At 51.0% G+C, this 20,745-nt stretch overlaps 1 protein-coding gene across 4 annotated transcripts in view; it reads right to left on the bottom strand.

Annotated features, from left to right (window-relative positions):
- The window catches only part of LINGO1 (leucine rich repeat and Ig domain containing 1), a 154,881-nt gene that overhangs the window by 82,770 nt on the left and 51,366 nt on the right, over window positions 1-20,745 (bottom strand). The gene's annotated exons all lie outside the window — the stretch shown is intronic.

Below are 20,745 nucleotides of genomic sequence, written 5' to 3'. Positions count from 1 at the left end.
GTCACATGGGGAAGAGGATATAGGCTGGGGTTTCATTCTGCTGCCACCCTCTACGTGTCAGGTGGACACTGCAATCTGGAAGGAGGGTGATACGAGACTTTCTCCCCCAAAAACTACATCCTCTGCCACCAGACAGAAGGCAGCTTGGGCAGTGTGAAGGCAGTGTGAAGCAGCAGCATTAGCTGCAGGGTCTGCTTGCTCCATGAGAGGAGCCAAAGTTGCCTTGCCAGCCCACTGGGAAACATGGTCACACTGATGGGAAACTGCTAGGAGAGCCCTGGAGCTGTGCCATTCCCCAGAGTCCTTGGGAGTCTGACTCACAGCTGGAGTACCAAAAGGTGGGGAACCCTCACCCCAGTGCAAGAAATAAGGGAGAGGAAAGGTGGAGGGACATTCCTTTTTCAGCACCAGCATATCCAAGCGCCTCTAAAACGTGTAAACTGTCTTCAATAGCTTCCTGGATGCCAGAAACCCCAGCTGCTCTCTGAGCTGCTTCCAAAATCTCCAGTGTCGCTCTCACGTGCCAGGAGGCAAAAACCTGCAGCACGCTGAGCACTCAGAGCAGGGCTGGATGGGGCTGGGTGGCACATTCCCACCAGCAGGGTGCAAGGACCCTGTGTCCAAGCTGTCACCCCATTAGTGCTTCTCTGGAAACTGCCCCCAGCCACAGCAGCCCCTTGGTGTCCTCTCCCAGCCTGCTTGAGAGAGAGGGGAAAACGGCAATAGCATCACAGTGCTGCTTCTGTGGCACCTCCAAACAAGGGGATGAGGACAAGGAGCCACTTTGCAGCAGAGACACGAGGTGATGTTTCCAGAGCAGAAGGAAGACCACATGTCACCCCCAAAGTCCCACCTCTGACCTAAGGCCTCCACTGCTTTTTCCATTCCTTCCACTAACATGAGCCTCACGGTGACCCTGTTGCCTGGGGAAACTGGGAGAATCAGAAGTAGTTACAAGGAGGGACCCTGACTGCTTTTATGTCCCACATCACATCCCCAGGGCCCCAGGATGCAGCTCAATGGCTAATGGTGCCTGCAGGCAGGTTACTGCTCTACAGACACAGCAGCAAATCGCTGCAGACCGGAGGGAGAAGGAAGGTTCGAAGTTCTTTGGAAAAGCTGGATGGATTTGCAGAGCCTTCTCCTGTCTAATGAGATTTTACAAATTGTTTCTAAGGTCCTACAACTCCTCCAGTGTGTAGGTTGAACAAATACCTTTCTTCTTTTGAAGTTCTGTATTTAAAGATACATTTAATCTCCCTGTTAAAGTATTTCTCAATTCCTAGTAAAATTACAGAAATCAGATTTTCATCTAGTTCTACCGCTCTGACTCAAACTCTTGCTGTAACCTTCTTCAGATCAGCAGAGACTGATGTTTGCAGATCAAAAGGAAAGATTTATGATCACAAGTGTTTCCCCTAGAAACACCCATGACCCTCACAAGCTCACATAATGAGATCCACCAACTCCAAGACAAAGCCAGGCAATTCCAGGCTGGAAAGAAGATACCATTTGTTCAGAGCAAAGTAAACGGAGTAACAAAGCTGTTGACTGAAGAGCACGATCTTCTGCCCCACAGGACCTTTCAGCCCAACGCAGAGTTGCTGAAAGCAAAGGTCTTGCCCTGGGGATGCTGCAGGGACCCTGGGTGGAGCAGTGGGATCGGGATCCCCCAGCCCAGCTGCCGGGGACTGCGGGGCCAACATGGGCACCACAGAGGACCAAAGCCTGGTGGAAGCCCTGCAGCAAAGCACCGTGAGGGAGGGTGAGCTGAGATATCACATTGATTTCTGCTGGCATTAAAGCTCCAGGAAGAGAAAAATACCTTACGCTGCAAGGAAGTATTCTGCAGTGAGGCGTTCATGTGCCAGTTCCCTTCCCTGCTAATTTTTGCTTTGTCAAAGCCACTGGAAAGTATTTCTTATGACTGACAAAGCAGTGGGATTTATGAATAGGCAAATTAAGAATAAAGAGGGAAGAAATAAGTCTGTTGATAAAAAAGCTGAATAATTCAGTTGAGGATCAGTTACTTGAGTCGATTCCCCCAGAATTTGAATGAAATAATTTTTACTTAAAGTAACTTTGTCTTTTGGTTTAAAACCCTGCCAGCCGGAAAGCAACACATTTGCATTTTGCTTTCCAATACATAAACTGAGACTTCATTTTGTAGGCTTTCTTGTTGAATAATCTGCTCTAATTTAATTGGAATTTGAATCCTATAAAAAGCATTTTCTACTTAGTTTTCTACTGATCTTAGGTATTGAGATTTTGTGATTTGAAAAAGCAATACGTCTGTGTGTGCTGATGGTTATCATCCTCAAAGGAGCTTCATTGTTTCTGCATTTTCTGCTGAATAATCTGTTGAATCTAAAATGCAGTTTTGACTTAGCTCCTTATTGATATTTTTATTTTAAAATGTTATGATATGAAGAGCAATTTGTTTGTATTTTCTGCTGGGAAGTGTTTTCTGTTGAGGAATAGGAGGGCTGATTCTGTCAATGTTTGCAGGAATAACTAAGTCAACAGAATTACTCACACAATTAGCTTTACCTGGCCCTAATGGCTAGATATTGTGACATTTAAAATGCAGGTGGGTGTCTATGGGGCAAGTGAGGAGGGTGCAGACACCTCATCTTCCTCAGCTTCTCTATCCATCCTTAGGTACCTAAGTACCTAAGATAATTGGATTCAATGATACTTGGAGATCCCTTCCAACTCAGGATACTCTGTGATGTTCTATAACACCTTTATAACTCCAGCCCAAAGTTCATAATTCTATAAGAAATGGGACAGGTTGGAAAAAATAAGTGACATTAAAGTTTGGTTCTGTTTCTGGATGCCCAGGCAAAGCCACTCCCTCCTGCCTGGCTTGGAGCAAACAATCCCAGGGCACGGGGACACCCCAGCATTGAACTTAAGGCCAGGACCCAGACACACCACAACTGAAACCAAGGAAATGGAGACACCAAAATCCCTCTGCAGGTCTGGGACAAAGGCCTGCATGGGAAAACCAGTCCTGTCTTATCTGTCAGCCTCACTGAGCTAGGCCCTGCATGTTACCTCTGCCATGGCTTGTAGTGCCTAATCACTACCAGTCCACGTACAGCCTGGCACATCCTTTAATCACAGCAGCAATCATAAGGAATTAAAATAAATTTATACATGTAATAATCACTCAGCCCTGAGTTATCAATAATACAAGAGCAGCCTGGGAGAGAGCAGGTGGGTGAACGAATCTGTACCCCGTTCCTGCTCCGCAACAGCTGATCAGAATTCCCAGCAGCAGGCAAGCACCGCTGCCCGAGCGGTGGCAGCTTGCTGTTTGGAAAGAAAATGGACAGCAGGAGGGCTGGGGGGAATATAGCATTTCATTCTGTGCATCAACAGAAATGGATTAATATAAGACAGGGATCCACTGAGCAACGGATGGGTAAAATATCACCGTGAGGACAGGAAAGCTACATTGACCGTGAAATAATTCCAAAGGGCAATATCATAATTTTGATATCCCTTCTGTCCCCTGGGTGTTATTTCGCCACTCCTGTCATCAAAACAATGCTTACAGACCAAATTCACTGCCATGGAGACTTGCAGACTGATTCTCACAGCCAGGCTGTCACACTGATGGGTATGCAGGGGGTCCCTGCTGCTCCCCTGTGTGGGCTGGGATACCAAGGACACCGTGGCCTCAGCAGGCACTGGAGATGTGCAGGTCTGTGTGTGGGTGAAGGGCACCGGCTGGATTAGCCAGATGCTAAGGGCACTGTGGCACAACCTTCAGCGGGGGAAGAAAAAACAGGTTGGACTCTCTTAAAAGCAGCAGCCACAAATCCCCCTGACCTCGGCGGGAGCGGGACGGCCGTTCTGCAGGGCACAATTTGCTTTCCAGAGTTTAGGAGTTCGATGCCAACCGTTCATACATGTGTAATCCCCCACTTAACTCCAGGTAACTCAGAGGCCTTAGCAGGAGGAGCCCGGCATGCACGCAGATCTCATCAGATGTGAATCCACGAAAGGTCTGTGCTGAGCCCTCTGATGGGCACCTTGTCGGTGCTGCGGCAGTGAAATCTCCCTCCAAAGCCATCCTGAGAGCCCCTAAGCTCATGGGGCTGCTTGTTTGCCTCATGTTTACTTTTCTATCACCTGCTTTGCAAACCAGGGCTGTGAGTTGCAGGGGGTAGGGGAGGAGACCCTCTCCCTGCCCTACGGGTGCCTGCCATGTCCAGCCACCATGCCATGGCCCATCCTGACATAACCCAGCAGCACCCCAAGGTCTCTCCAAGCATGAACAACCAACCCTTGGGCATAAATAATCATGCTGGCAGCACACATTCAGCGTGCACCCCTGGCACACACGTGTGCACACCCATCTCTAAGACACGGTAGCAGAAAGCCCACGTTCCAGACTTCAGTCAATAAGCAGATGGCTCCCCAGCACTATCATTTTACAACATTAGGGCTTCTGCTCTGTTCATGCAGTAAACATTTTCTGGCTTACTCCACGAGAAAAGGTGGCAACCATGGCTTTGCAAAATTCTATATTTCCTACATTATGTGTTCATCAAATGCTTTTGGGGTGGAGAGAGGGAAAAGCACTTTTATTTTTGATTTACATCCTGCAGGACACAGATTTTTTCCCCAGATCCCAGTGGGTTTTTGCTTCTTGTTTACCTCCTTCCAGATTGTTATAGCTCTGTGACTCTTTGTGGTGAACCAAAAGATGGAAGGCTGTTATGCAGACATCAAGGGGTTGCAATTGCATGCTGGTAAACATGAGAGCAAGAGGGATTTCTGATGGTATTAGAAACCACAAGATATCTGCAGATGTAAGTGTTCCTGGAGGCAGTGGGTCTAGCTGTTAGTAGAGCAATTAGACCTGGTGTTATTCCCATTCCTGCTGCGCCCCATGAGTCACCACAGAGGAGGGGACGGTACCCGTGTCCCACCCACCTGTCAGTGGCAGCTCCATGGCACATGTGGGTCCCTGTATCCCACTCTCCAGCTAAGCCACTGCCCAATTCCACCTGGGCCTTACAAGCTGGGAAAAGGGGGAAGGAAATGATGTAGAGGATATGGCACAGTGCCTTGCTTTACATGCACTGCAATTACCGTGCTGGCATTTTCCCTGTGCTCGGGATAAAAATGTCAATAAGGAACAAGTTACTAAACCAGAAAGAGGGTGGAAACGGCAAGAGCTCATGCAGGCTCAAGGGCCTTGGCACCACTGCAAACCCATTCCTGTGGTCCCTGAGCTCTGGGGTACAGAAACAGAGCTTGCTGCCCCAGCCTTCCCTCTGTGGCTATGGCCAAGGCTGGTCCCTCTCTTCAGCACCATGAGATCAACCCACCTCAGGCTCCCCAATCTGACAAGGCACTGGAATACTGCGGCAAGGAGCCCAAGGGATGGTCAGGGACTGGAGTACACAGTGTACAAGAAGTTGGGTTGTCAGCCCCCAGACGGACCTTACTGCCCTCCTCTGCTCCTCCTGCAATCCTGAGGCTGCCCCACTAAATGAAAATGTATTTTTCTCTTTTAATGAGACCTTTCTGTCCTTTTTATTTGCCTTTTCCTTCCCAAGCCTTTCCTTGGTTCCCTGCTGAGCTTGCTGCCTCCACCAGCACTTCCAGAGACCCTGTCAGGGAATGACGTTTCCAAAGGAAGCAACGCAATTCCATACTGTTGCTCAGCCTCAGGGTTCCTGCATCCAACAAAGCTCTTGGCAAAGGGCACCCCCAGCACTGTGAATGCTGGAGGAGACCCAACCATGTCACAGGGTGCAGGAAGAGGATGGCAAGAGCAGAGGGATGCTAACAGCCAGACATGGGTATGTTTGCTAACACACAGCCCAATAGGTGGGACAAAGGCTGAGGCTGACAGGCAGGAAACTGGGTGCCCACAGCCTCTGGAAGTAACTACAGCCCAGCCCAAGGAGCCAGAACAAGCAGGGCACCCATGGCACCCTCCTGACTGTGGATAGTGAAATGGTCCCAAAGGCACCTCTGCTCTCCTGCCCCTACAGTGCCTCCCCCTCCTTATTTTCAATTATCAAAGCAAAAGAACACACACACAAAGGAAAACAGAACAAAACAAAACAAACAAAAAAAACCACACAAAAGACAACAACACACAAAAAAAAAAAAAGGGAAGAAGAAAAACAAAACAACAACAAAAAAACTACCAAAAAAAGAAATTAATTAATGATTCATGCTGGAGCCTTGGCAAACCTCGCTCTGCATAAGTTCAAAGCAGGAACAATAAGTATTTGGCAAAGAGGAGGGAGTGGGCTCGTGCTTGGCAGCGTATGGTGCAGAGTGCTGGCAGCATCGCTCCCATCGCGGTGCCCGACACCGCAGGGGCCACGGGAGCGGCACCACCGAGCTGCTCCAGCCAACTGTCACATCCTGCCCAAGGGATCAGCCACAACCCAACTGTGAATAAACGGGCACAGAGGCCTAGGAGGAGCACACCACTGCTGCCAGCGCTGGCTGTGCGCGCCCCGCCTGCCGTGTGCTGCACCCTCTGCCCCACGTGCTCACACACGTGTGCCCCCCTGAAAACCTGGGCCTGAGCCACTCCAACCCTGCATCTGGTAGAATTAGGATAATGAGAGATCTTTAATGCAATTAGTAGATGTCATGGGACATGGTCTTGTGAGTCTAGAGCAAATGAGGCTTGGATAATTGGTGTTGAAACACATATATCAGGGAGATGATTTTTTTCCCCCCTGCCAGAGCTGAAGGCTGGAACACGCTGTCAACTGATCCCGTACAAATGCGTTTGGCTATTCGCTGGCGGCAGCTTCCAAAGTTCTAGTGTGGGGCCTCTGCCAGGCAGGCCTGCAATCCTAGCAGCAGAGAAGCTGTCATTTGATTGTTAAAAGAACTGCCTGGAAAGTGGCTTTATCCCTACATGCATGCACAACACCCACACACATGCTCAAGTGCATGCGAGCAGCCAACAGGCACTGGCAGTGGCACCATTCTGGTTGCCCTGAGCTCTGCTTGCAGCTCCACTTTCCTTCTGCTCAAGTGGAAGTTCACTGTGGGTGTAAGGGTGGCCTTAATCTGTGGCACACCCAGCCCTGTTAGGGTCGAAGTGGGAGCAGAGTGGTCTGACTGCCCCGCGACAGGGGAGAGGGATGCACTGCATGCCTTCCTATCAGAGGGATCTGCCATCTCCCAGCACTTTCCCCAGCAATGGGCTCTCACCAGTACAGGACACCTCCACCCCTCGATGGTCAGGTCAAAGCCATAAATAAATCTACTTATATGTTGTCTCAGCAGCACTTCCAAATACCAGACTAGCACAGATGCTGCTTTCCCAGATAGCCAAACCTGCTCTGGGGCATTTGCAGGGCACATGTAATCAAAAAGTCATGAATTTTCAGAAAATGCAATAGCTGGTCTGTGCAAGGTTCCTAAATTAAGAATTTTGCTTTGCACTGAACTCAGTGAATCAAAATCACCTGCAGAACAGGACTTGGGAAAAACCCAAGCCCTTGCATTTTGCTGGGAAATATTCAGGAATTTTGCCACAGTAAGGGAAAAAGTATTTCATTTCTCAAGCACAAACCGTAATAAAATGTTAAATACAACCTGGATATTAAATTAAAACATAAAAGTCAAAACACATCAAATCAAAGAGACACATTTGAATTTCCTGGACACTGTCAACAGATGGAAGCCAGAATGATTTGCTTCAATACTCTCCCACCTGAATTTTGGTTTCATGGCTACACGCCGATCCTGATAAAGCAGTCTGATAAAAAATGTATTTTCCAATGGAAAATTTTATCCCTGATACCCTCTGCCTGCATTTCCAGAGCATCTGAGGGATGATGCAGGGGATGGAGATGGTGTCCCTCCAGGACAGGTCCCCAGTAGAGAGGGGACCAGCCTTGAGATGCTGCCCTGTACTTGGCTTGTGCAGGACCAGGGGAAATTGATCCAGTCTATGCTCCTCAATGAACGGGAAAGCATTCCCATGGGTTATTAAGCATTTGTATGGGTTTGGAAACCATAACCGTGTCAATATAATTATGGATAAACACAAGGCAGGCCGTTGGAGTGCAACAGAGCACGAGGCTGGAAGAAGGGTGCTGTTCCCTCCTCCACCCTCTCCCAGCACTCACTGGGAATCATGGAGATGGCAACAGGCGGCCTGAACCATCAGCTGTGCACCAGAGCACCTCTGCCAACCAGCCCTGGGCAGTCCTGCCTTGCCAAAAGCAAGCTGGGTACCAGGCTGCCCCAAGGCAAGCACTGTGAGTGCTCCCTAGGGAAAAGTCACTTCTGACAGCAAAAGTGGGAATCAAACCCTGGCTGAGCCACTGATTCTTACACTCCTGGTTCTTACTGGGCACCTGAAGCGCAGCCCCTGCCCCTGCAGATGTATCTGTGGGGCTCCAGCCCCCAGAAGCAAACCCACAGCATCAGAGAGACACCTTTTTTGAAAAACAAAGGTGGGGAATAGCAAGCCCATGGCCTTGGTCTGTTGCTGTGCAGCCCTGCATTCCTGTGGCAGAGGAAGGGCACCAGGAGCAGTGCCTGGCTCACAGAGCATTTCATGAGGGTTCAGCACTTCATTAGGCAGCCATGGAGCCCCGTGAAACCCCACTCTCCCCTCTGGGGCAGCAGTGCCAAGGGCACCAGGCTGGTGCCAGGGGGCAGAGAGACCAGAGTGTCTCTCCCACGGCTGGTGGGGGACCAGGGCATGGGGGTGCCAAGCCCTCTGGCCTTGCAGGGCTCACCACATGACACTGGCATGTTCAGCCCCCACGTGCTGCTGGCCCAGGGGTCCCCCTGCCTGGCCTGCCTGCACCCCTGCCCACCATACAGCAGCACAGTCCCACGGCTGCCTGTGGGGAGCAGAGACCGGAGCTAGCTGCTTTCTGCAAGGCAGGGCTTCCCCCTGGCACTGGGCACCCCACATTAGTATAGCCCATGGACGCAGCCTGGCTCCAGATGCAGAGCAGACGAGGCTAATGCATGCAACATCTTCAAGTCAGAAGTGAAAGAGCAGCTGAGAGGCAGCTCTGTGGCCATCTGCCAGGTGATGCAAGCAGTGCTTTCATAATTCAACAGGCAATAAAGTACCAGAGCAAGGTAAGAGCAAGGTAAGGCCAGTAGCCTGTCTCAGGGAAGGCATCTTGAGAGCAGGGGGACCACCTGAATCCTCAAGTCCCCAGGTATGTATGTGCAGAGGGGAAGCACAGATGCCCTGTGAGCACCCTGCAGAACTCACTGCAGGATTGGGTAAAAGCAGGTGCTTCTTTATAGGGTTAGATAGTATTGAGATGAATGAGAACAGGAAATATAGTTGGAGTAATGAGGGCAGCAGTGTGGAAAGTCCTCAGCCCTTAGGGGCTAGGCTGAATAGCTGGAAAGAAGATTTACCTAAGATCTGCCACTCTCTGTCAGACTCATAGTGCAGAGCACGTACTCCTGCACTGGGGATTCATCAGCTCCAGCTGCCAGTGAAAGGGAGATGGGATGCCTTCCTGAGGGGTTCCTCCAGTTCTTCCACAAGTCGTCAGGTTCCAGAGCACTTGTGCAAGCAGCAGAGAAGAGGCTTTCTCTGGATGTCAGAGTGCAGTTAGAGGTCCTGGATTTTGCGGCATCATAAAACCACGAAGACGGCACTTGGATGTCCCACCCTGAGGAGCTTGGGTCTCACTGGGTGATTTGCCAGACTTGTCCACTGTGCTCCCCAATTCTCTACAGGCTGCCTTGCTAATCTCCAGCTCTGCTGACCCAACGGGATGTTGGGACCAGTGATGACAGAAGGGGAAAGAAGGTGGCAGCTGGAAACCAAAACTTAAGATATATCCAGAAACTATCACTTAAGATATAGCCCAGCATAGGAACCCCAAAGGCCTGACATTCCCCAGCCAAAGGGTGTTCAGAGCTGGCACTGGCAGTTCTGCTGCCTGGGGAGATGGGAAGCACCAGGAGAGCCCGGGCGGCACAAGGAGAGTTAACTTGCAGCCATGGGAGCAGAAAATGAGGTTCCAGTTATTAGCTGATTTATTGGTCTGTCCTCAATTGGCACTCAGGACTCAGAAGAAAATGTTCCACTCCAAAGCATTAAGCATCTTCAAAGAGCAAAAGCATTAAAAATTGAAATCATAAAATAGACATGTAAATATAGCAGAGGTAAACGGGGCAGCGAAGAGAAGAGCAGAGCAAAGCCAACCCCAGCCAAGCCTGCAGGGCAGAGAAAGGGCTGTGCCAGGGGGCTGGAGCCATGCTGGGGTGGCTGCAGCCCCCCAGGTTGGGGGGACAACCTGTGGGGAATCTCTGGATGGCTTCCCTGAGTGACTGCCCTGCTTGCTGAGCTCTGCAGGGTGCAACCACACAAGAGAACAGAGCTGACTTGCTGCATGCACGTGGGAGCCTCGCCCCACGGCCCCTCACCACCCTCCACTGGCCTATACTTGATACTCTAAAGCATGTAGGGGTTTGTACTCCCCTTTTCCCCCATGAATCCTTCCCAAAACCTCTTCAGCTGTGGCAAGAGACAAGGAGCAGGGCTGCCTGCCAGCAGTTCACCCGGGTCAAGCGAACCCCGTGAAGTCACCCAGCCACCCCACCCTATGTCAGGAGTCACAGCTGGATGGCAAACTAATGCTGTCACCTCTTTGGGCAAGGGCAGTTTGTCACATGCAGTATTTCACAGAGTAGGGGACAAAAGCTCTCACTTTCCTCCTCTTCTACAAGAGCAGGGCAGAACAGGCCCAAAGTCCTCTGAGCCCCTCTGGCCAGCTGTCTGCAAGGCAACATGATGGTGCCACCCTTCCCAAAGCACCTGCCAAAGGAGAGGGCTCAGCAGCAGTCCTTGAGCCTGGGGATGGGCTGCTGCAGGGGCCCTTCCCAGGCATAGAGGAAGGGAAGGGACCTGAGGTAAATCACTACCCCAGTGTACGAGTCCCTTGCTGGGCTTGGGAAGTTTAAGTGGGAGCTGAGAACCACTTCACATGTTGCTCCAGCACCTGGCCCAGTGTAAGGCACCATCTGCCAGCAGGGATGGCAAGCCAAGGGACAGATGTGGAAAAAGGAAAAAGAGGGGAGGGAAGGAAGGACACAAAACCTCCTTGCCACAGTGGGAACATGCATCTCCCTGGGGGACTGGCATTTGGAGACGAGTGTGTGGCAATCCCATTCCCCTTAGGAGCAGCAAGTAATGTACTGGGCTGCCTGTTGACTGTATTTTCAGAGCTACCTGCAGAGATACCAAGCCCTTCCCATTGCTTCACGGGAGGGTGGTAGATGCTCAGCCCCTCTCCAACCCACATCAGACTGCGCTCAGGGGCTTTGCACCTCCACGCAGAAGAAGTGAACCCCCACAAGAACCAGCAAACCAGCCAAGAGACAAAACACCGACGGTCACGCTAACCTTTCAAACCTCTGGAAGCACAACCATCTTCTTGGTAAAGGTCTCTGGTGAGGAGTTGGGAAATCACCCTGTCCTCCAGAGTCCTGGAGTCCCTGAAGGGTCCCATCCCACTTGTAGTTCAGCAAGAGGGACCACCACCACTGCCCCTGACCACGCTCTGGCACAAATTCAGCTCTCTTGGCACCCATACCTGTTTTTCCTCTACACACAATTTTTTCCTTAATTGGGAGCTTGTTAATTATCCCAATACTTTGCAGAGGAAATAAACAGCAATTAGAGAAATAAGCGGTATTTTTATTCCCTGGCACTCTTCGCAGAGCTCCCTGACGCCTCCCATCCACGGCTCCCACATGGGCACATGCTGCTGCCTGCTCCGGCATCGCTGCCCGACTGCTCTCCTCCGTCTGTTCCCCGCGAGCAGGGCACTGCGGTGGTGGGCTGCCTTGCCCTCCCCCGGGGAGGAAGCGTTACTGTGTGAAAGCAGCAGGCTGTCCCGCTGTAATCTGTTCTAAAAGTCATAAATTGCTGAGAAAAGCCAGTTTTCCTGCACAACAGAAGGTTAGCGTGTTTAAAGAGAGCACTGGAACTGTTTTTATTAATCAGAACCGCTATAAAGAAAGCATTTTAATTAACATAATTATCCTGTTTGAGAGAAGCAGCCCGTACCTCACAGATACTTTTCAAACTAAAGACGGGGGCTGTCACAGTCAGTCATAATTAAGCAAAATGAGCCAGTTTTCCTTGCTCCATATCTGCCTCCTCCCAGCCACACATTTTCCCTTTCCTTCAAGGCGAGCAGAGACAACATCATGCCATGGGGTGGCAGAGCAGGTCCCCATCCCTGCCTCCAGCGTGGACCAGTCAGGCTTAAGTTCCATCCTAGCCAGGAGGACTGGACTGTCCAACTCTGAGCTGCAAACAGTCAACCTGGAAGATGGAGGTGGCTATAAAAAAACCCCACAAGATCTGTACGACTTCGTTTGCGGCACAGTCTCACAGTCAACAGCTAAAAGAGTTATTCTTATTGAAAAAGACAAAAAGAAAAAGCATAAAAAGCCTGGCACTGAGCCACCCCCCAGCACAGAGAGAGGAGCAGGTAAGGGTAATAAAATCTGGCATGGGCAGGCAGCTGTGTAAGGCATCATGTGGGTTTGTCTGAGCATCCCAGACAAATCCTGGAGGGCAGCGAGTTGACCACCAGCTGCAGCCTTCACCAGCAGCCCTCCTCCTCCTGCCTGAGGCACGAGGCTCCACCACATGCCTTAGGCAGCATCTTTCATGCTTTCTCCTGACACAGTAACAGGCTCAGTAGCTACCTTGACACGTCCCTGCCTGCTCTTCGCCCCCGACACCGACGTCCCCCTTCTAAAGGGCAAGATGGGGCACACAAGCCACACAAAGCAACCAGGCATCAGCTCCAGCCCCGCCATTCTCTGCTTCAGCCGAGACCTCCTGTACCACCAAGGTGTCCTGGAGCAGGACACACACCTAGGGCTGAAGGCAGCACCTTCAGCAACCAGCCAAAGTCCCTTCATGGTAGCACCACACAATATTTTAACAGGTATTTTAAAAGATGTTCTGCTATTTTGCAGAATGTGCAGTATAATACTGTTAACAATCCGTGTTTTTAATTTAAATCTCCTTAATTTACAAGAGATGACTCTGAGTTGATGGGTCTGCCCTGAAATGGCACACCACTGGAGATGCTCATGCCATGTCTTTAATTCACACCCAGTGTCACCTCAAAAGGACCAAAGTCACTGCGCCGAGCTCACGGCCCCACGGCCCCATGGACTGCAGGGCCAAGAGCACCCATCCTGCCCATACAGCACTCAGTGCTGGGTGTCACCACCCAAGGGCAGCCCACGCTCCCTCACGGCCACTCAACTGCTATCTGCAGGTAGAACAAGAGAAAAATTTGAAAAGAGGTACTTTCAGATTTTATTTTTTTTGCATGGTTTCCTTAAGAAAACAAGTCTTGTGCCATCGCGTGCTCCAAGTGTTGTAAGTCTCCCCTAATTACTCTCCAATTCATCAGTCAAATTCAGCAGTGTGTGAGTGACAGCTGGAAATCTCAAAGTTATTAAATTCCTGGAGGTTTCATGGAAATAGGCAGGCAGATAGAGTGGAGAGGCCTTCCCTGGCTCAGCTGAGCCAGGCTGCAGCACGAGCCTGGGTCTTTTGAGGCACCAGAGGATCCAGACTGGAGAAAGGAATAGCACAAAAGCCCTGATGATGCAGGGAAAAGGCTGCACCAGGGGATGTAGCGTGCTAGATATTGAAATCAGTCAATCTTCAGGTATTAGCCCCTGGAAAAGCAGCCTTCAGTAATGCTGAGTGGCACATTAACAACCTGTTTTCAAACAGGAAACACAATTTTCATGGGAAATTCAGGTTTTCTTGGTGGAGAAATTAAAATATTCAGAAAAGAAAACATCAAAGACACTTTTCTTCTTTGGTACAACACAAACTGACACATTTCAGGTGACTAAAAAGACATCTGGGACCCACCATGGAAAGTCTAGAAGCATCTTCAGCATCTTTGCTGGGCAGGGGTCAGAACTTATGACAGCCTGCTCCAGATGTCCCAGGAGAGCTGGACAGGGACATGGACAAAAGGAGAGCACAGGGTGGAGGTAGCAGGCAAAGCCTTGGGCTTGCTGCTGTGAAAGGCTTTGTGTGGCACACAGGAGGGTTTTATTGCAGGCTATGAAGCACCTGCTTAGAGATAATCTCAAGACCTACTTGTAAGACCAAGTAAAAATACCTCTCCTGGTTCTGGATTGTGAGAGCTGAGAAGGAGGGTTCCAAAATTGGGTTCTCTCCCCGCCCATGTGGAGGATGGGGTTGTGACACCACAGAGAAGCTGTTTGTAGGTCTCCATTCTCAGGCTACCAGGCAGGCAGCCTCACCCTCCCTCAGACAGGGCATCTGCCTTTCCCAGCTCCCAATCCCTAGTATAAATAGGACTCCTTGATGGAAGTGTTGGGGTTGGTGGAATTGCATGGTGCTGCACGGCATTGCATGGCATGGAACAACAGCTCTTCCAGCCACATCCCCTCCCTCTGTGGCCCCATTGCTGGTCAGGCAGCACTCACAGCCCTAGAGGAGCCTTCCTCCCTGAGCCCGCTCACACGCTCCTCTCATCACAAGCCCAAGCTGCAGCAAGATGAAGCGGCACTCACAAACTCCTTAGAAGGGAGATGTTAATGAGTACTGAGTAGAGGGTGAGAAAAGCCCTTAGCTCTGTTGCCAGAGCTGATGAACATCCCCCAGCCGCAGAGCCCCGCTCAGGCACACGGCACGTGGGGAGAGCAGGACCCTGAACTGTCACCCCACAGCTTGGGGCAGGAAGGGACAACGTCCATCAAAGCCTCACTGATTCCTTTGCTTAACCTCAAAAAAACACCTCCTGCAAGCTGATGGGGCCATGGGGTTCTGGAATCGCAGGTCCTGCCGGGATGGGACACTCCACACCTGAGGAGGAGCAGGAGGCCACGCCACGCCACGCCTGCCCGCATCGGCGAGCGGTTTATGCTTGGGTTGCATAAATAAGTCACACGCCAGGTTTTATATTGGGAACTCAGTTCTGAGCTTGTGTAACTCTGATTTATTTATTTATTTATTTTTTTATGCAGCCAGGAAATTGCCATATAAAGCGTATGTACAAAAATAACGATTTTCCTCAGCTAACCGGCCACGTGAGCGGGGCCGTTTGCGTGGCCCTGCCCCTCGGTCCCCACGTACACTGCCTGACACATTTTTTTACGGTGACAGACTGCCCTTTGGGGAAAATGTGATTTAATTTTTAGTATAACCTTAAAAAAGGAGACTAGCAAAGCAGCTCTCCCATAAATTTTGTAAGTGACATTTATTTCTCTGCGCATTATCACTAGTGATGGACAAATGTGGAATATAGGGGTTTGGTTCAGAGGAGCAGCCATCTTCTCACTGCCAGCTCCAGTGGGATGAGGCAGCTGTACTTGGGCTCGCCTCAGGCACTGCCTGGAAAATCTCCAGGTGCTGAGCCCTCTTCTCCCTTCAAGACCTCAACACAAAATGTAGCCCCTATGTGCCTGGGGCTCTGGGTACTCCTTTTGGAGACCCCATCTCTAAGGAAGCTCCCACTTCCTTGCCCATGGGCCAGGTATGAGCAGTAACACAGTAAAGTTTCCCACTGGCTCAGCCCATAAAGGCATCTCTGGCATGCTCAGATTCCTGCCAAGGTAAGATGGAGTTTGCTTTAAGAACACAATAGATCTTCCTGGTCACCGAGGCAAGTTCCCTGCTACCTAAGCCTGCCAAGTCTCAATTTGAATCCATATGAAAAATCTCAGCAGCTGGGTTTTTAATTACAGGGACTAGAAATCAGGATCTGTGGAGTCACACCAGGTTTTCATGGTGGCTCAAGCAAACACAAACCATGCCGAAACACCACACAAACCATGCTGAACCCCCTTCAAACCATGCCATATCCCCAAAGGCTGAGCTTGGAGGAGAACAGGTGGGTGCTTCACAGCACAGCCCTCTCCAAAACATGGGTGCAGGGGTTTTGCACTGCTGGGTGCCAGGGTCAAATACTGTCATATGTGCCTGGCCAGAGGAAAATGCAAGGTGCCACTAAATCCATTATATCCATATGGATTCTGGCAGAGACAGAGGGACAGGAGATGTCCGATTTACTACCCTGGGGCTGGACTAGACCAAAAGAAACACAATTCCTTGGCACTGATAAAAGATCGGAGGAGCAGAGAACAGAGGATTGTTAATGGATAGGGAAGTCTGGTGTGATTTGTGGCACAGCTATTTGTACCTAGGAAAAAGCAGGCAGCAAATTTGCCAGTGTCATGCCCTGCCATGTCAAGTCCTTAAGTGTTGCCCTGGCTTCTGGTACACAGGGATCTGCAGAGACAGTTCGTCTGAATTTCTAGAGAGCAGGTCATATCAGAAACTAGAAGACTTGGGCACCTCCACTGCAAAGTGTTTCAAAGTAGCCACAACTGGCTTTCCCCAGTCTCTGACAGAGGCTAGAGACTGTAAGAAGCCTTTTCATTGGGCAGACAAGCGTTTCCCTCTGCTGAGGTGGCTCAGCATCCCTGGAGCATCCCATGTGCTCCTGAGGATACTTCTTTCTGCCTTTCCTGGAGCGGTGCTTGGGCTCCCTTCTGGCCAAGTGGATGTAAATGCTGAGCAGAGGCAGCAACAGCTGCCCAGGCCTGACTCCGGCAGCAGGTGCTGCCCTGTCCCAGCACCAGCAGCAGCCCAGCCACCTCTGTGAGACCGATGACTGACCCTCACTCCTCCTCCTCACACAACCCAAGCCAAAGACATCTTTTGGAGTTGCCCAACATTGCTGTCCTCTGCTGCCAGACTCCCAAGGAGTGCTGCCTGCTGCCTACCAGTCTCTCTCAACAGGCACTTTGGCAACCCAAGCTATTATTTCCCAGGCTGTTGAATTAGTTCTTGCACTGGCATCACCAGGCGCCTCCGAATTCCCACATCACGTCTCAGTTGTTCCCCAGCTCTTTCCTGGCATCTCCACTCAACAGCGGCATAAGCCAGTCATGTTTTGGCAAAGGGGTGCCTACAAAGCCCCAGCTGTAGCCCTGACTTAAAAAAATACAAGCACGTGAAAAGAATAAGGCAGCCTGGTGAAGTAGGCAGCCTCAACAAGGCTGAGCAATGCTGACCACTGGGACCCATCCCCAGGGTTAGGGGTGGCACCCATAGAAGCCCTTTCCTCCTCTGCAGCAGTGGCTTGCTGTGAACATGCAACCGAGCCAAGAGAACAGTAATTCTTTCTCTGCATCATACCCCATAGGCCCAGGAGGACTAGAAATGAGGATGAACATCAGGGCAGACATGTCTCCCGCTCACAGCCATGCACACATCTGCCTCTCCCAAGAGCTTGGAGTCACAAGCACAGCCCAAAAATCTGCTCTAACACATGTGGGTAAGCAGGGAACAAAACCCCCTGGTCGGCCCAGAAGGCTGAAGGGTCTGAGGAGGAGGCTCAGAGATGCTCAGACTGAGCTTTCCATCCTCTCTTGCTCAGCTGACCACAACTGCTGGTGCCTGACAGCCAGAGACCCTGTGGCATCTTCACAGGTGCATGTTGAAGGAGACCAAAACACCCTTTCTCCCTCCCCAAAATGCCATGTTTATCTGAACACCAGCTTGTGGCAGATCTAAGGGAGTCCATTCCCTTTTGAGTTAAGATTTAAAGTTTTAACAAAAGCAACTCAGTGTTTTTGTCTAGGAAAGCTGTTGGGAGCACCAGCAACTCAATTTCTACTGATAAAAACCTCTTTTCTCTAAAAACATGAGACCATAAAACATGGGCAACACAGAGCCTCAGATTGCAAAGGACAACAGCTTTCCTGCGTTTCTGCTGGGCCACAAGGAAAAATCCCCACGTCTGACAACATCTGCAAAGAGTTGTGAAACCCTCAGAGACCATCAGGCAGAGCAGGTTCCCAGCCTCTTCCACCAGCTGGGAGCACAGTGAAAGATGCCATCAGTCACTGTATGGGGCATTTACCTTGTGCTTTGCTTTGCTGTCCGTTATTTTGCATGCTCAGGAAGTACCTGCCACGTTGTCAGCAGCCCCCTGTGAGTTCCAGGAGAGCAGCCCCAGCGGATCTCTTCCAAGGTGCTCCCATCGACTACAGGGGGAGAGCAATCAGGGAGCAGACAAGGAACACACGGCTTTCCCATTGTGGAGAGACTGCTGGGATTTGTTGGAAGGCATCCAATTAGTTAACAAGCACTCCAGAGCTGAGTCTGGTCTGGAATCAGCAATTAATTACCACAAGGCAAGTGAGAGTGAATATATCGGAGGAACCTGCATCTGTCCTAGAGATGGACCTAGGACAAGAGGGTGTGCCCAGCAAACCTGCACTGAAATGGAGAGGAGCAGCTGGCAATGAGCAAGCAGGATGATGTGGCTCCCGAAAAGATGCACAACACTAGGAGTGAACACCACAGCTGGCCCCCGTCCCAGATGTCCACTACCAGGAACTGGCACTGCTTAGAGCCCCCAGTTCTGGAGCTGGTCTTCCACATCAATCCCAGCCTGTCACAGGCAGCACATGTGCTGTGGGCACACAGAGGGTGAACACTTTATTTCTGATGAGCAGTGATGGAGTAATTAAGCGAACAAGACACATCAGCTTGGCTGGGCGCCTCCTGCTTCCACCCTCCGCAAACACCACGGTTTTGGAAATCCTGGAATAATTCCCTCATATTCATTTTCCTCATTAGTCTTCTGCTCTGGGTTCCTGAGCATGCTCCAGTGCAGGAGGGCACATCAGCTTCCAGGTCCACGGTGGCTCAGAGGAGCTGGGCTGTCACCAGCAGCATCAGCCCTCCTGGATGCAAGAAGTCTCCCACCAGGGTTCTTCTCATTGAAAATCAATGTCTGGGCACTGGGAAGAAGGAGAATACCTCCTTCCAAGACATTCACAGCCAAGCCTCGCAGCTCCTCGTTACCATCCGCCTCTCCGGAGCGTGTCCCCGTGCAGCAGGAGCTGCGGAGCAGCTCTGCATCCAGCCCCTGTAATAAATTAGCCAGGGATTCGGGCATTTCGGCACAGCTGCCTCATCCTCTGCCAGCATGACAATGTGATTAATTTTGGGTGCGGATGAAGCTCATTTATCAGAGGCACGTGATGGCCGCGCAGGCCGCAGGGCCGTGTGGGGAGCCCCAGGGTGCGGGGCAGAGCGGGAGCAGAGGCAAAAGGCAGGAGGCAGGGAGGGAGAGTGAGGGGCCAAGCCTGGGGCATCTCTCAGGAAGGCTGTTTGCCACGTCGGCTCATGATTAAGCATGCTGGGGAAGAAGAGCCCGTGCAGGAAGAGAGCTTTTATCTCTGCTAACACACATGGCTGCATCTGGGGAGAGGTGTGCAACGGGAGGGGTGTAAGAGGATCGGGGAGAAGAAGCCATGAGCTGATTACCATGCTTCAGGAGAGGCAATTCTACCCCCACAGCCACTTCTCCCCCCACTGCCCCCTCGTCCAGGCCATTTTCCACTTTCCCCTCTTTCCTGAGGACTGACAGGTGCCGTTCTCCCTGTCCCCACTCTGCAGCCACAGACACTTGCTCTTTGCTGCTGGCAGAAGCGTGGCCAGAGCTGCTCCTGCAGGAATTGTCTGTGAAGACAGAGCTGTTATGTTCACTTCCCGATGTAATACAGCCCTGACAGAGAAAAATCACTTGGTCAGTTCATCCACCCATTGGTTGGAGTTTTGCCATGTGCTGGAGTAGCACCCAGCACAGCAGTGCTGCTTGCTCAACATGGCACAGCTCTCCTGAGGGCCTGAGCTGCTTCCAGCTGAGGCTGCCAAGGTCACAAGCAAAGCATCACAGATCAGGAGTCTCTCCACAGTTTTGGAGTGAGGAATAGCTTTTGTGGTGAGCTCATGCCACGCCAGATGCCCTCCAGTGAGATGGATGCACAGGGAGAGGACATCAGGGCAGTCCCCCAGGCACCAGGATTCACAACCTCCATTTGCCCCTTGCCATGGTTGGATACACTCCAGACAGTGGTGTTCCCACCCCAGAACAGGTCTATCTCGGAGCAAGGCCATGCCAGCAGCACCCAAAACCCTGAGATCACCATAACAACCCTCCCTTTGAGAATTTTAGGCCCCAGCTAGCGAACCATTTGCTGCTGAAGAAAAGAAAAACCCTCAAGTTCAACGGGGCCATGCAACTCGGGACAGTGGTGGCCAATCCTTGAGCACGACTGGTGTCGACGCCTTCCATGGGGCTGAATTATCAACCCAACAGGTGGCATCAAACAGAGAAGCTGCTTTTTTGATAAATACATATTTTTTAAAGAGAACATGTGAAGAGGACAGAGGTGAAGATGACACAATACATGGCAGCTGTGCTGACTGCAAGACAGTCCTGCTAATTTATCCCAGCACAGAAGCAGGACCCTTTCTGCTGGGTTAAAGGTAAGGATAGAAAACCCATGGGGATTTTAGAAGTGTGAAAACATCAAACACTGGATGGCACAGAGACTGAAGCCCAAGAAAGACCAGAAATTTTATCCTTTTACCCACTGAGTCCCTCAGAAGAAAGTCAGCCAGGTGGCTGGTGGCAGAGAGAGTGGCCTGAGAGGAGCCCATTCCTGGAAAGGTTACAGGTAACGACACCAGCTCGCAACCAGGACTGCAACCTCTGACTTTTACATTTCCTCCAGCTCCTAAATGCTCCTCTAAGCCTGGCTCCTCTGCAAAGGTCCCCAGGCAGGCTGTGCTCTCCTTCCACCCATCACTTCACCTTTTTGTTGTTCCAAAGGACCCCGAATCCCACCCAAGTGGCAGAGCCCTCCCGGCTTTTA

Source organism: Chiroxiphia lanceolata, chromosome 12, assembly GCF_009829145.1.
Source record: "Chiroxiphia lanceolata isolate bChiLan1 chromosome 12, bChiLan1.pri, whole genome shotgun sequence".
NCBI lineage: Eukaryota > Metazoa > Chordata > Aves > Passeriformes > Pipridae > Chiroxiphia > Chiroxiphia lanceolata.
This window is presented reverse-complemented; position numbering and strand designations above follow the sequence as displayed.